This window comes from Jaculus jaculus, chromosome 13 (genome assembly GCF_020740685.1).
Source record: "Jaculus jaculus isolate mJacJac1 chromosome 13, mJacJac1.mat.Y.cur, whole genome shotgun sequence".
Taxonomy (NCBI): domain Eukaryota; kingdom Metazoa; phylum Chordata; class Mammalia; order Rodentia; family Dipodidae; genus Jaculus; species Jaculus jaculus.
In genome coordinates, this window is record NC_059114.1 from 47320358 (window position 1) to 47336029 (window position 15672).

The 15672-nt window shown below is 40.6% G+C and overlaps 1 protein-coding gene and 1 pseudogene across 3 annotated transcripts in view; both read left to right on the forward strand.

Annotated features, from left to right (window-relative positions):
* Sil1 (SIL1 nucleotide exchange factor) overlaps positions 1-15672 on the forward strand; it is a 359491-nt gene that overhangs the window by 201083 nt on the left and 142736 nt on the right. The window lies entirely within an intron of this gene.
* LOC123454321 lies at positions 12963-13075 on the forward strand (annotated as a pseudogene).

Here is a 15672-nt window from a genome sequence, read left to right on the forward strand (position 1 = left end):
TTTGAATCTTTGTGCCCCTGCAGGGTTTGGCCTGGTGCCTGCACTCAGCAGCTGCTCTGTTAGTGTTTGTTGAGCTGAGCTACCATGCCCCAGGCTTACCTGGGCATTGTAGAACATCATGCTCTTGTAGTTTGGGAGGAATTAAAGACTTTCTGTGGCCAGAACTATGTTACTTATAGGGTTGATTGATTGGCCTTTAATTCATACCAGCTTCCTGACTAGGATACCATTGATTATGATTGGTAAGAGTATAATTGGAAATCTCTTGTGTGTTTCTACTGAACTCGAGGGGAATCTATTTTCACATAGCAACCTAGACTCTAACCCAGTATTAGATAAGTCCAGTTGAGCAGTCCATCAAGACACAAAGTAATCCAGGTGTGGATTAGTACCTGCAAGAATGGCATGAGGAATGATAGTAGGGTTATTGGCTGTGTTACATTTCATCCTTGTGACCAAATACATGTGAGAAACAGTTTTAAAGAGGAATTTATTTTGGCTGTGGTTTCTGAGGTTTCAGTCAGTGATGGTGAGTAAAGTGTGGAGGAGCAGAATTGCTGACATCATAGCAGCCAGAATACAGAAGGGGGTGGGGAGAAAGAGCAAGTGGCAAGAACAAGACCCAGCTCCCCAAAACATATCCCCAATAGCTCACTTTCTTCAGTTAGGTGCCACCTCCTAAAATTTCCAAAACCTCCCAAAGTAGCTTTATTAGATGACAACCAAGTCATCAGCACTTGAGGACATTTCATACCTAAGCCATAACACTGGAGTTGGAGGAAAACAAGTATAATAACACCACAACTACTTTCGTTCTGAGACCTAGGTATTATGTGTAATTATGAGTGTCCTGATAGCCACCAGAAAAATGATGATGAATTACAAAATTATAATCTAATAAAAAGCCAATAGTTATATTGGTTGTTTGCTGAGAAAGAAGCCTTTTCATGGTACTTGTAATAACTGGTTTAAAGAGCATTTTTATAATATACATTAGCCATGTGCTAACAGTATCTTTAACAAGGTTGTTTTAGAAAATGCAGGATTTTTTTCCTAATAGGATCAGAGGGCATATAAGAAAGGATTCTACAAACTTGTTTTCTAGAAGATAAATCCAGTGAGCATTCTTCTTTTGAAAATTGATGCTGGAACATAACATAGAACCCTCCTTTCTTAGGACGGCTAAGAAGGCCTGTCCTGTAGATTGCCTTCCCTGTCAGCTGGATTTTGTCAGAGACTGAATGGTAGTCAGGTTAAGATTGCAGACATTAGTCAGGACTTGGCACAGTCCAGCTAACTTGTGCTTCATTTTTTGTCCTCGTGGCTCTTTATATGTACATTTGTCTGTTTTTTGGGGGAAGGAGATGGTATTTGAGTTAGGGTCTCGTTCTGGCCCAGGCTGACCTGGAATTCACTTTGTAGTCTCAGGTTGGCCTCAAACTCACAGTGATCCTTCTACCTGTGCCACATGAGTGCTGGGATTAAAGGTGTGCACCACCATGCCCTGCTATTCTTTTTATAAGTATGTGGATATATGGAACATGTGTGCCATGACATATGTGTGGAGGTCAGAGGACAACTTGGGGTGTCAGTCCTTACCTTTCACCTTGTTTGAGGGAGGGTCTCATATGTATGCTATCTAGCCTGCCAGCTTCTGGGGGACTCCTGCATCTCCAGCTCCCTTCTTGCTATAAGTACACTGAGATTACAGAACCTGAGCCATAGTAGGCTTTCCATGGCTTCTGGGAAATGTCATGTACTCAGGTACTCAACTTTGTGTAGCAATTGCTTCTTCCACTGAGCAACCTCCCAGCTGCATTTGTCTTCCTTCTATATATATTATGGCAATGTGAAAATTAACCCGTACATACCTGTAATCCTGGCCACCACTTGAGAAGTTGAGGCAAGAGGATCAGCAATTCAAGGCTAGCCTGGGCTTCATAAGTCCCTGTCTCAAATAAAACAAAATCTAATGACTTAATTATTTTCATTAGTTTGTCCAATGAGTGGTAAAATGTGTACCAAGCAAGTTTTATGTTTATGTTTATTTATTCCCCCAAGTTTTGTTTATATGTGTGTGGGCATGCATGTGCACATGCACCATGACATGTATGTGGAGGTCAGAAGACAATTTTGAGGTGTCTGTTCTCCACCTACTTTGAGGCAGGCCCTCTTGCCACTGTGAACAAACTATCAGTCTACAAGTGAAGACTACTTTGCTGATGGCCTTTGTATTCTCCTGAGTGCTAGGATTAAAGAGTACACCATGTACCCAGCTTTATGTATAGTTTTTTTTCTTTGTTGTTATTTTGTTTTTAAAATATTTATTTATTTATTTATTTATGAGCAGAGACAGATATAAGAAAATGCCAGGGCATCTAACCACTGGAAATGAACTCTAGACACCTGCACCACCTTGAGCAACTGGCTTATGTGGGTATTGGAATTGACCCTGGGTCCTTAGGCTTCACAGGCAAGTGCCTTAACCACTAAGCCCTCTCTCCAGCCCCTTATTTTTTTTAAGCTTTTTTAAAATTGACAGCTTTTTAAAATTGGCATTCTTACAGACAGTAAACCATGATAACTCCCTCCTCCATTTTCTCCTTCACAAATCCACATTCCATCATATCCCCACCCTCTCTCCATTAGTCTCTCTTTATTTTGATGTCATCATGTTTTCCTCCTATTATGAGGGTCTTGTGAACTTAGCGCTAGGCTCTGCAAGGTCATGGATATCGAGGTCAATTTCTATATGGACAATTGCACTGTAAGTAGTTCTACCCTTGCTTTGCTCTTACATTCTTTCCATCACCTCTTTTGCAATGGTTCCTGAGCCTTGGAGGGTGTGACAGGGATGTTTCAGTACTGAACACACTTCTGTCACTTCCTCTCAGCACTATGGTGCCTTTGGGTCATCCCAGTGGTCACTGCCATCTGAAAAGAGAAGCTTCTCTAATGGCAAGTGAGAGTAGCATTAATATATGGGTATGAACATTAAGTAAAGCACTTACAGGGAAGTTTAGTGAGCATAGTATATGCATTTAGCCAGACAAGAGCAGGTGTTATACTCTTAAAGCTCATGACCTCCCCCACCATAGGCTTTTGATTAGGTTTTCAGTACCAGGCATGTATTCCCTTCCACAGAGTAGGCCTCCAGTCCAATTGGAGAGCAGTTGGTTTCTCCTATAACAGACATGCCACTATTGAACCTGTTCAGTCATTTGGCCAGGCTGGCCAAATGTAAGGTTTGCAGTGTTCACTGTTTTCACCAATGATGACTTCTGTCTCCCATAGGGCTGCATGCAGTGCAGCTTTTCCCAGCTTTCAGTTGGCAGGGAGGAGGTTTTCAGCTCAGCCCCAGTTTGATTTCTCAGTGACCTTGCAGCCCAGAAATGTGGAGTCTTCAGCAATAGGGTCTTACAATCTATTTCTGGTTGGAAACCAAGAGCCTTGGCAATAGCCTGTAATGTTTTGGTGGCATCAGGGACCTCCCTGGCCAACAACTCACTGGAAGGTATCCCATCTCTGGCACTGAAATTTTTCTACTTATAGTATATGGCTTCTGGATATGCCATTATCCAAAACAGTAGGTTATCAAGAGATAACATGCATTATATATATATGCATACATATACACACCATATTTAAGACTTATTCACAATATCCTGAATTTTGATTAACCCTCCCCCACTCTTCTTTTACTCAGTCTCTTTCCCTGGTCTCACTTAGGCCTTTCTACCCCCAGTATTCTGTTCATCTACTTACATATATATAATGCTATTCCCTTAAGTCCTCCCCTCTCCTCCCTCCGTTATAGCCCTTTTCTAGCTACTAGCCTTTGGTAAGATTGACATTTTCACAATATTGGTTCTTCAATGCAAGGACATGTGATGTCTTTCCATTTCCTAATGTCTTCTGAAATATATTGCTTGAGAGTGTTAATGTTTTCATTGTAGAGATCCTTTACTTCCTTAGTTAGGTTTATTCCAAGGTACTTTATTTTTTTGAGGCAATTGTGAAGGGGAGTGATTCCCTGATTTCATCCTCCATATGCTTATTATTAGTATATAGGAAGCCTACTGATTTCTTTGTGTTTTAAAGCATATTTTATTTATTTATTCTTTATTTGAAAGAAAGAGAGGTAGACAGAGAGAGAGAGAGAGAGAGAGAGAGAGAGAATGGGCACACCAGGGTCTTTAGCCACTGCAAATGAACTCCAGATGCATGTACCACCTTGTGCATCTGGCTTACATGGGTCCTGGGGAATTGAACCAAGATCTTTGGCTTTGCAGGCAAATGCCTTAACCTCTACGCCATCTCTCCAGGCCCACTTTGTGTTTATATTGTATCCTGCTACATTGCTAACAGTGTGTATCAGCTCTAATAGTTTGCTGGTAGAGTCTTTAGGGTCCTTTATGTATAGAATCATATCATATCATCTGCAAATGATAATTTGATCTCTTCCTTTCTAATTTGTATTCCTTTTATGAGTGTCTCTTGTCTTATTGCTATAGTTAAGACTTCTAGTACTATATTAAATAAAAGTGGGGACAGTGGACACCCTTGTCTTGGTCCTGATTTTAGTGGAAAAGCTTCAAGGTTTTCCCCATTTAATACTTTGTTGACTGTAGGCTTGTCATAAATAGCCTTTATTATGTTGAGATATGTTCCTTCCATTCCCAGTTTCTTTAGTACTTTTATCATGAAGGGATGTTGGATTTTGACAAATGCCTTTTTTTTCCTGAGATGATCATGTGGTTTTTGTCCTTCAGTCCATTTATATAGTATATTACATTTATCTATTTGCATATGTTGAACCATCCCTGCATCCCTGGGATAAATCCTACTTGGAATGAATAATCTTTCTGATATATTCTTGTATTTTGCTGCCAATATCTTGTTGAGAATTTTCTTTTTTTGAGGTAAGGCCTCACTGTAGCCGAGGCTGACCTGTATTTCACTATGTAGTCTCAGGGTGGCCTTGAACTCATGGCGATCCTCCAACCTCTGCCTCCCGAGTGCTGGAATTAAAGGCGTGTGCCACCATGCCTGGCTTTTGTTGAGAATTTTTGGATTTATGTTCATGAGGGTAATTGGTCTATAGTTTTCTTTTTTTGTTCTGTCTTTGTTTGGTTTTGGTATCAGGGTGTTGCTGGCTTTATAGATGGAATTTGTTAATATTCCTTCCTTTTCTATTTTATGGAAAAAATTGAGAAGAATTGGTGTTAGTTCTTATATGAAGATCTGTAAAATTCACCAGTGAATCCATCTGAGCAGTGGCTAGAGGCCCTGGTGTACCCATTCTCTATCTGCTTTTCTCTATCTCTCTGTGTGCATCTCTCTAATAAATGAAATAAAATATTTTTTAAAAGAAATGAAACCACTGGGTGACATGAATAAAGTGATTATGAAGTTATTTTCCTTGATGAACCTTTTGGTTTCATTTACTCTCATAAGAAGCTATTCAGTAGAGTTTAATTCTCTTGTTCTTTTGGCTGCTGCTGGAACTGAAGAAATTCAGGTCAGTCCCTTTCCCCCTAATTAGGAGGTTATTTTCTGACTTGTTCCTCCATCTCTGAAATGTTTCTCTGAATTGTTCGGGAGGGCAGAGCCTTGTGTACTTGTTTTTATCCATTATTTATGTGTGTATTCAATTATATTTGACCTTCCTTTCAATTATGGAGATGGCCCTTGAGCATTTGTGTTTCAGAGAGTAGGTATCTGTTATAACAATTAGCTCTAGAGGTAGGGGAATTACCCATAATTTTTTGTCCTTTTTTTGAAGGGTTGTGGTACTAATGGATTCCTGTTCTCCTATCTTCCTTCTCTGGAGAGCTACTGCTCTTGTTTACTCCTTGGTTCAGAGTCTACTGAGTTAGAACTCACAAGAGGTACTCAATGTTGTAAACCAGATTTGAGTCTCCCAGAGGGCCTCTGCTGCAGGCCAGGGTTCTTCTGGCTGATGTTTCACTGGGTACTTAGTATTTCAGGCATGAACTACTTATGAAATGAAGATCTTCTGTGCTGTCAGCTACAGTAGTCACTAGTCAGTAGTGATGATTTCAATTAAAATCACATTGAAAATAACTGCAGTTCAGTCACTTAGTATCACTAGTTACATTTTAAGTGCTCAATAGCCCCATGTGACCAGGTGCTGTGTCCATGTAGAATATTTCTTTTTTTTTTTTGTTTCTTTTTATTTATTTGATAGTGACAGAGAGAGAAAGAGGCAGATAGGGAAAGAAGAGAGAGAATGGGTACGCCAGGGCCTCCAGCCACTGCAAACGAGATCCAGGCTAACGTGGGACCTGGGGAATCGAGCCTCGAACCGGGATCCTTAGGCTTCACAGGCAAGCGCTTAACCGCTAAGCCATCTCTCCAGCCCCATGTAGAATATTTCTGTCATTGTAGAAAGTTGTTTTGGACAGTGCTGACATCTTCATTGACTGCTGATATAGAAACACAACTTCCTCTCTTGAACTGTCTCTTCAGTAGTTATTTGATAATAATCATCAGATAAGGGCTGGAGAGATGGCTTAGCGGTTAAGCGCTTGCCTGTGAAGCCTAAGGACCCCAGTTCGAGGCTCGGTTCCCCAGGTCCTACGTTAGCCAGATGCACAAAGGGGCGCACGCGTCTGGAGTTCGTTTGCAGAGGCTGGAAGCCCTGGCGCGCCCATTCTCTCTCTCTCCCTCTATCTGTCTTTCTCTCTGTGTCTGTCACTCTAAAATAAATAAACAAAAAAAAATATAAAAAAAAATCATCAGATAAATAAACAAATTAGAGATGGGTATGATGGCAATGTCTGTAATACCAATACTTTGGGAGACTAAGATGGGAGGAATACCATGAGTTTGAGGTCACCCTATGCTATAGATTGAGATTGGAAAGTGCTAGATATTTCTAGTTAAAGCTGTTGATGTCTGTGCTAAGGTTTTTTTTTTTTTTTTTTTGTGCCTCTTACTGGATTTCCTATGTGGCATGTGGAAGTAGCTCTTCATCCATCAGGAATGTGGAGAGTTGACAGATTGTGAAGCTGAGCTGCTCAGCAGAGAAGCCACACCTGATCACATGGATGACCTTTGTAGCCTGAGTTTTGTCTTCTCCTGCTACTCTGACTGTCCCTAGAAGGTACACATGGCAAACAAACATAGGTCTGGTGAAACCTTGAGACTTAGTTACGAAGGTGCTTGGCTTTTAAATCATGTATTGTAAAACTCAAGTCCATAGGGGTTCCACAACAATTAAGATGACTCCAGTAATGAATTTCTATCAAATTTCAGAAATATGAAGATAACAACTTTGCCCATTGTAGTTTTTTATAACTTTTTTTCAGGCAAGAGGAATTTGGTGAAGTATTAGAAACAGAATATATGATAAGAAGATATTGTTTGCTTGTGCACTCAGAAATGTGAGTGTGAGATTTTATGTGAAAAAAATGCATGCACATTGTTTAGGTGACCCTGGACCAGTGCTTAAATATTCTCATCTCCAAGGTCCCCCATGGATAAGTATGTTAGTTACTTTCTCATTGCTGTGATGGAACACTTTATAAGAAGCAGCTTGAGGAAGGAAGGCAAGGAGGGAGGGAGGGAGGAAGGAAGGGTTTGCAATCAATGTTATAGTTCATCATGGTGGGGAAGACATGGCATCAGGAGCTTGAGGCAGCTGGCCACATTCAGTCCACAGTGAGGAAGCAGAGAGATGAATGCTGCTTTCCCCTTTTTGTTCAGTCAGGGCTCCCAGCCCATGGAATTGTATCACCTCAGTTAACCTAATCTAGAAAATCTCAGAGTTTTGTTTCTTTTTCTTTTCTTTCTATTTTTTTCTTTTTTTTTTTTTTTTTTACTGTTTAAAAAATATTTTATTTATTTGAGAGAGAGAGAAAGAGGCGCGGGGGGGGGGGGGGCACCAGGGCCTCAACCACTGTAAACAAATTCCAGATACATGCACCCCCTGTGCATCTGGCTTACGTGGGTGCTGGAGAATCGAACTAGGATCCTTTGACTTTGCAGCCTTAATGCCTTAACAGCTAAGCCATCTCTCCAGCTCTAGAATTTTACATTTGTTTTTGTTTTGGTTTGTTTTTTCAAGGCAGGGTCTCACTCTAGTCCAGGCTGACTTGGAACTTACTCTGTAGTCCCAGTGTGGCCTCAAACTCAGTGATCTTCCTACCTCTGCCTCCCGAGTGCTGAGATTGAAAGTATGTACCAACCCCCTGGCTAATTTTATGTTTTTTTCTTTTTGGTTTTTTGAGGTAGGGTCTCACTCTAGCCAAGGCTGACTAGGATTCACTATGGAGTCTCAGGGTAGAGTTTTGTTTCTTAAACCCTGTTGACAACCAGTGATTAATCATCACAATATGTGCCTTCTTGGTCTGTGTTTAGTTTGTGAAACAAGTGTGGTGGTGATGTACACTCATTCACCACACCTCACACATGTCTCCCTCTATTCCCATGGTGCACTAAATAGGATTTGTCCAAGCATCAGCTGAAGATTTGAGGCAAAGAGATGATTCTAATGGAATTGAGTTTGTAGGGTTTTTGAGGATTTTCAGGTATCTTCTTGATCTATCAGACCCTGGCACATCAGTGACTGATTGGTGCCCTTGCATAGGATAGTGCTCACTCTTCCACACTTCCAGTCTCGTGTGAGGTTTATTCAGTATTTGGGGCAAGTCCTTCTTCCTGTGTGGTGGAATGTCTGTTTCTGAGCTCAGATGGCATGGTGGCCCCTGTGGGGAAAGGTAAGAATTGACCAGTAAATTCCCAGTGAGAATTAAAATAATTGCTAGACAGGAATCAAGATCTAAACAAAAACAGTTCAAGAAGATGGAATTTTGTTTTACACTTAATCATGTAAAGTACCTAAAAATGTGAAATATTGAGAAGTCTTAGCCACTAGATGATGGCAATTTGGAGGAAGTTTAAATATGCACCACTTTTTAAAATGTTATCATTTTGAAGTTATTTACTTTGGAACTAAAGAAGGATTTATTTTATTTTATTTTTTTGGTTTTTCAAGGTAGGGTCTCATTCTGGTCCAGGCTGACCTGGAATTTACTATGTAGTCTCAGGGAAGCCTCGAACTCATGGCGATCCTCCTACCTCTGCCTTCCGAGTGCTGGGATTAAAGGCATGCGCCACCATGCCTGGCTAGGATTTTTTTTTTAAATATTTTTTTTGTTCATTTTTAATTTATTTATTTGAGAGCGACAGACACAGAGAGAAAGACCGATAGAGGGAGAGGGAGAGAATGGGCGCGCCAGGGCTTCCAGCCACTGCAAACGAACTCCATACGCGTGCGCCCCCTTGTGCATCTGGCTAACGTGGGACCTGGGGAACCGAGTCTCGAACCGGGGTCCTTAGGCTTCACAGGCAAGCGCTTAACCGCTAAGCCATTTCTCCAGCCCGGGTTTATTTTTTTTATACATACAGGTGACATATATTAGGCAACATGAAATTCCAGAAAAATTTAAGATGTAAGAATATATTGGAAAAGGGTAAAGAACTAAAATTACCCCTGAGGGAGGAATGGCTTTCTTATTTCTGTCTGGGGGCTCTTATTGCTCAGCTTGGGTCACAATGGTCTTTGAATAACAGTGGCCATTAGCCATACCAATTGAAAAGAAATTGGTTTCTTAGTCTACTGTGCTGGTTAAATAATGGGGCAGTTATAAATCTGACCTTTTTGGCATCATGTCTCCAGTTTTTTGACTATTTTGTGACTACCTGTCACAAGCCCTAGGGACAATCATTTCCTGTTCTAAATAGAGGAACTCAGAAGAGATTGATTGTGGGATAGGACAATGCACAAATGACTGTATCACTATCAGATTTCGCTGTTCCTGAGGACTATATTTTCAGCAATTTTAGTGTCTTTCCATGTAATGCATTTGACTTTTAGCTTCTGTTGCTAAAGTAATGGTAATATACTCTGTTTTCCATTTGTTTATTTATGGTCTTGTTTCCTACCCTTGCAAAACTTGATATAGGTACAAAGTTTCAGAAATGTACACATACTGGAGTAATAGATAACTCTGATTTTGTTACAAGGCAGTAATTTAACTTGACAGTTTTAGCTGATAACATAAAACACAAGAGAGAAATAGGATCAGTTTATAACTGTCAGCAGAACCTGTGAGAGTGAGTTGCTGCCTTGGAGCTGACTCTAGTACTGTTGTTTTGTCTAATATATTTTAAAGTGAAATAAACTGATGTCCGTGAAAATCTGGCTTACCAAGATTAAGAGAAAAGGGCTGTAAATTAACTGCTTCGTTTATGTCATTTTAAGCAACTTCCAGAAAGGACTAAATGACAGCACATTAGGTCCTTGGAAGTTCTTAGGGTCCTGGTAGGCTATAAGGGCAAAAAGAAGGTTGCAGCAAATCCTGTTGGAAATCATAGTTTGCCAGCTCCTCATGTGCCAGTATGTCTGTCCTGGGAAAATGGAACCTTCGAATGGAGAAGTCAGATGTCTGGAAACTAGACCTTAGAAGGTCATTACAGCTTTGTCACTATGAGCCATTCAAAATGGTCAGTGAGAGATCCTTTAGTGATTTAACAAAACCAAAATCAGTTCAGTTTACTGGGGCATAGACACACAGGATCACCATCTCCCCATAGAAAATAAATATTCCTGTTTTACCTTGACATTTATTCCTCACAAATACTCTAGCATTTATGTAGCATTATTTTATGAGTGTGTTTTATCCCCCATGACATTCTGTTACTGATGTCTGCAGAGCAAGGGCATGGACTCCTCAGAGCATTCAGGAACTGTTGTTTTTTAAGGAATTCTTTTTTAGTTTTACAGTTAGGACTATACATAAAAACTAAGCACACATACCATTTTCATGCATCTCAGTGACTGTCATACACTCAGAAAAGTCCTTGGATTATGGCTTTTCTTCTATCAAATAGTTTGGACTGATGTCCTTGTTTTGAGATGTCTCATGCTACAGAGGGAAAATAAAGTTCTAGGCGCTGGAAAAAATTAAAAGGTCATGTTTTATCCATCTGCCTCAAGGTAGAACAACATTGGACCCTGTCTAGGATGAATGATCAGTACACACTTCTTTTAAGAGGTTCTTGTGACTGATACGTGTACTCTGGTTGATGATTTGTGTCTGTAGTAATGATAGACACTTAACATTATACATGACCCAGAGCTGCTTATCTCTGAAGGCAAGAGAGGATGAAAGAAAATGATTCCTATTTTAAAAACTCTCATGCCAGGCATGGTGGTTCATGCCTATAATCTCAATATTGAGGAAGAGTATTACTCAAGTTTGAGGTCAGTCTGTGTCACATATTGTGTTCCAGGCCAGTCTGGGATGCATAGTGAGACCCTTTCTCAATAAACCTAAACCCAGCCAGCCAAGCAATCAACCAACTACTGAAACTGTTGACCCTTTACTCCCACCTCACCCATCACTGCCAGTTAGAACAATCCTCCTGACGTGCTCATCCTTTTTCATTCTGGCTTCTCTACTAAAGGTTTAAGGGACAGATTGGCAGGCCTGGGTGCCATGTTCAAAGTCAAGTGAGAATAAAAACAATTGAGGTTGAAAACAGTATCTTACTAGTTTGTGTTTGAGCAAGGTACCTGTTCTCATCTCTTGTAAAACCACACACCAGAAAAAATACTTGCTAGGTACTTAATTATAAATATGTAACTTAGATTTGATTGCTTGGATTTATATAGTTTTAAATTTTTTATTTTTCACTTGCATGGATGTGTGTAAGGGTCTTTTGCTGCTGCAAAAGAATGTTGGCTTTATGTGAGTGGCTAGGGAATTAAACTCACACTGGAAGTCTTTCCTAGCAGGTATCTCTAACTACTGAGCAATCTCCCCAGGCCCAAGTTTCATCTTTATTTAGCAGCATATTAGAATTTGTCTGAGTTGGGATGAAGCGATATCTCAGTGGATAAAAAGCTTGCCACTCAAGCAGGAGTTAAAATTCAGATCCCTAGCACCCCCAAAAAGCTGAAAGGTCTGGTGGGCTACTGTAATTCCAGCATGCTAAAAGTGAGGTAGGAGAGAAGAGTTCCAGGTTACAGATCAGCTAGCCTGGATAATGCAGCAGCGAACAGTAGTGAGAACAATAGACCCTGCCTCAAATGAGGTAGAAAGAAGGTAAGGACCAACATCTAAAAGTTGTTTTCTGACCTTCATACATGTGCTGTGACACATGTGTGCCCAACACACACATGTACACACACCAGAAAATTAACATGAAAAAAATATGTCATGGTCTCCTTCCTTCCTCCCTCCCTCCCTCCCTCCCTCCCTCCCTCCCTCCCTCCCTCCCTTCCTTCCTTCCTTTCTTCCTTTCTTTCTTTTTGATTTTTCAAGGTAGAATTTCACTTTCACCTAGGCTGACCTGGAACACACTTCATAGTCCCAAACTGGCTTTGAACTACAGTGATCCTCCTACCTTTGCCTCCCAAGCGCTGGGATTAAAGGTGTGCCGTGCCTGACTTACTTTTGTACTTTTAAAGTGATTTAGGACAGGAGGGATAGTTAAGCAGTTAAGGCACTTGCTTGCAAAGGCAAAGGACCCAGGTTAATTTCCCCAGGACCCATGTAAGCCAAATGTACAGGGTGGTGCATGCGTCTGGAGTTCGTTTGCAGTGGCTAAAGGTCCTAACATGCCCATTCTGTCTGTCTGCCCCGTCCTCCCCACCCTGCTCTAAAATAAATAAAATTAAAAAAATAAAGTGATTTATTCATTTATACCCAAGGAAGACACATGTTTTATTCACAAAGGTAAGTATTTAACAATAAAAGTGCTCACTTTGAGCTGGACATGGTGGCGCATGCCTTTAATCCCAGCACTCAGGAGGCAGAGGTAGGAGGATCACTATGAGTTTGAGGCCACCCTGAGACTACATAGTGAATTCCAGGTCAGCCTGAGCTAGAGTGAGAACCTACCTCGGATAACCAAAAAAAAAAACCAAAGTGCTCTCTTTGGCAGCACATATACTAAAACTGGAACAATACAGAGAAGATTAGCGTGGCCCCTGTGCAAGGATAACAATAAAAAAATCTTCCCCCAAAAGAAAAAAGTTTGTAATAATAAAAGTAATACATGCTCACTATAGAAAGTTATAATTACAGAATATATATATACTTATATATATATATATATTCTGTATATATATACATACATACATACATACATACATACATACATATAATTTAGGAAGCAAAAGTCCTTATAAGACCATTTTTATTCACCAGGGGCATTTCATGCATATTCTTTTAAAAATCCTTTTTCTTTAATTTGCTTTCTTTGTGGTATTGGAGATTGAACCAGGGGCTTCACACATGCTAGGTAAATGCTGTACCATTGAATCATATTCCCAGCTAAAAAACATTTTATGATAAAACTTCATACAAATACAAAAAGTTAAAAGATTTGGAGAGATGGCTTAGCAGGTAAGAACACTCACTACATGAACATGAGGTCCTGAGTTCCAACTTCATTTAAAAAGCCAGATGTGGCCATATCACACACCCTAGTGCTGATGGGGTGGGTGGAGACAGGAGAATTTCTGAGGCTTTGTAACTTAAAAATGGTGATTTCCAGGTTCAGTGAGCAACTCTCAGAGAAATGAGGTGAAGAGTGGTGGAGAACACTCAATGATCTCCTCTGGCCTCCACTTGCATACCATACATATTCCACACCCACAAAACAAAAGAAAACTAAAAGTGTGCATCTTAATGAATGGGTAAATTCTTCAAACCTCACCCAAGTTAAGAAATACTACACTGGGAGCTAGGGGTGTACTTAGGGTGGTATATCATGTTCTTGGCATGTCTGATGCCCTAGGTTCAATCTACAGCAACAAAAATAGGCAGGAAGGGAGGGAGGTAGGCAGGCAGGAAAAGAATGGGAAGTGAAGGGGGAAAAAAAGGAAAGGAAAGGAGAGGAGAGGACATAGGGAACAGTCTAGTGTTATAATTTTAAAAAATGCTACAGTTTTAGTTTTTAATTTTATTTAAATTTTTTATTTTTTATAATTAACAACTTCCATGATTGTGAACAATATCTCATGGTAATTCCCTCCCTCCCCCCACTTTCCCCTTTGAAATTCCACTCTCCATCATATCCTCTCCCCATCTCAATCAGTCTCTCTTTTATTTATTTATTTATTTTATTATTTTTTTTTAAATTTTTATTTATTTATTTGAGAGCAACAGACACAGAAAGACATAGAGGGAGAGAGAGAGAATGGGCATGCCAGGGCTTCCAGCCTCTGCAAACGAACTCCAGATGCATGTGCCCCCTTGTGCATCTGGCTAACGTGGGACCTGGGGAAGTGAGCCTCGAACCGGGGTCCTTAGGCTTCACAGGCAAGCGCTTAACCACTAAGCCATCTCTCCAGCCCCTCTCTTTTATTTTGATGTCATGATCTTTTCCTCCTATTATGATGGTCTTGTGTAGGTAGTGTCAGGCATTATGAGGTCATGAATATACAGGCCATTTTGTGTCTGGAAGAACACATTGTAAGGAGTCCTACCCTTCCTTTGACTCTTACATTCTTTCCACCACCTCTTCCACAATGGACCCTGAGCCTTGGAAGGTGTGATAGAGATGTTGCTGTGCTGAGCACTCCTCTGTCACTTCTTCTCAGCACTGTGATGCCTTCTGAGTCATTACAAGATCACTGCAATCTGAAAAGAGAAAGTTCTCTAATGTAAGAGTGAGAGTAGCATTAATAAAGAGGTATGAACATTAAGAGAAGTGCTTACTGGGCAATTTGATGAGCATAGTATATACATTTAGCCAGACAGTAGCAGGCATTACACTCCTAGGGCTCATGACTACCCCTGTTAGAAGTTTTCAGTATCAAGGATATATTCCCTCCCATGGAGAAGGCCTCCAGTCAAATTAGAGGGAGGTTGGCTTCCCCCAAAACAGATGTGTCACTATTGCACCCATTAGCTCTTTGGCCTGTTTGGCCAAATATAAGGCTTGCCGTGTCCACTGTGGAGTATCTTCACTGGTGATTTCTTTCTCTCCCATTGAGCTGCATGCAATGTGGCTTTTTCCAGCTTTCTGTCAGGTGGTCTACATGGAGGAAGTTTTCAGCTTAGTTCCAGCAGGATTTCTCAAGTGATTCTGCATCCCAAGTATGTGCAGTCTTTAGCAATAGGGTCTTACCATCTATTACTGGTGGGAAACCAAGATCCTCGGCAATGACCTGTAATGTTTTGGGGGCATCAGGGACCTCCCTGGCCAACAACTTACTGGAAGGTATCCCATCCCTGGCACTGAAAATTTTCTAGCAACAATCTATGGCTCCTGAGTGTTGCATTGTTCAAAAAAGTAGGTTTCCATATGACTTATTTATCTCCTCTTAGGTTTTGATTAGCCTCCCTCCATCTTTCCTTTACTCAGTCTCTTCCCCTGACTTCACTTAGGCCTTTTCACTCCCATTAACCTATTCTTCTACTTACATATACACAGTACCATCCCATTAAGACTCCCTTTCCCTTCCTTTCTATTCCCTTTATATATCCTTTCTAGCTTATTAGCCTCTGCTACTGAGTTTTCTTCCTTCTCACATAGAAGTCCAATAATTTGTAGCTAGGATCCACATATGAGAAAGAACATGCGACGCTTGGCTTTCTGGGCCTGGGTTACCTTACTTAGTATAATCCT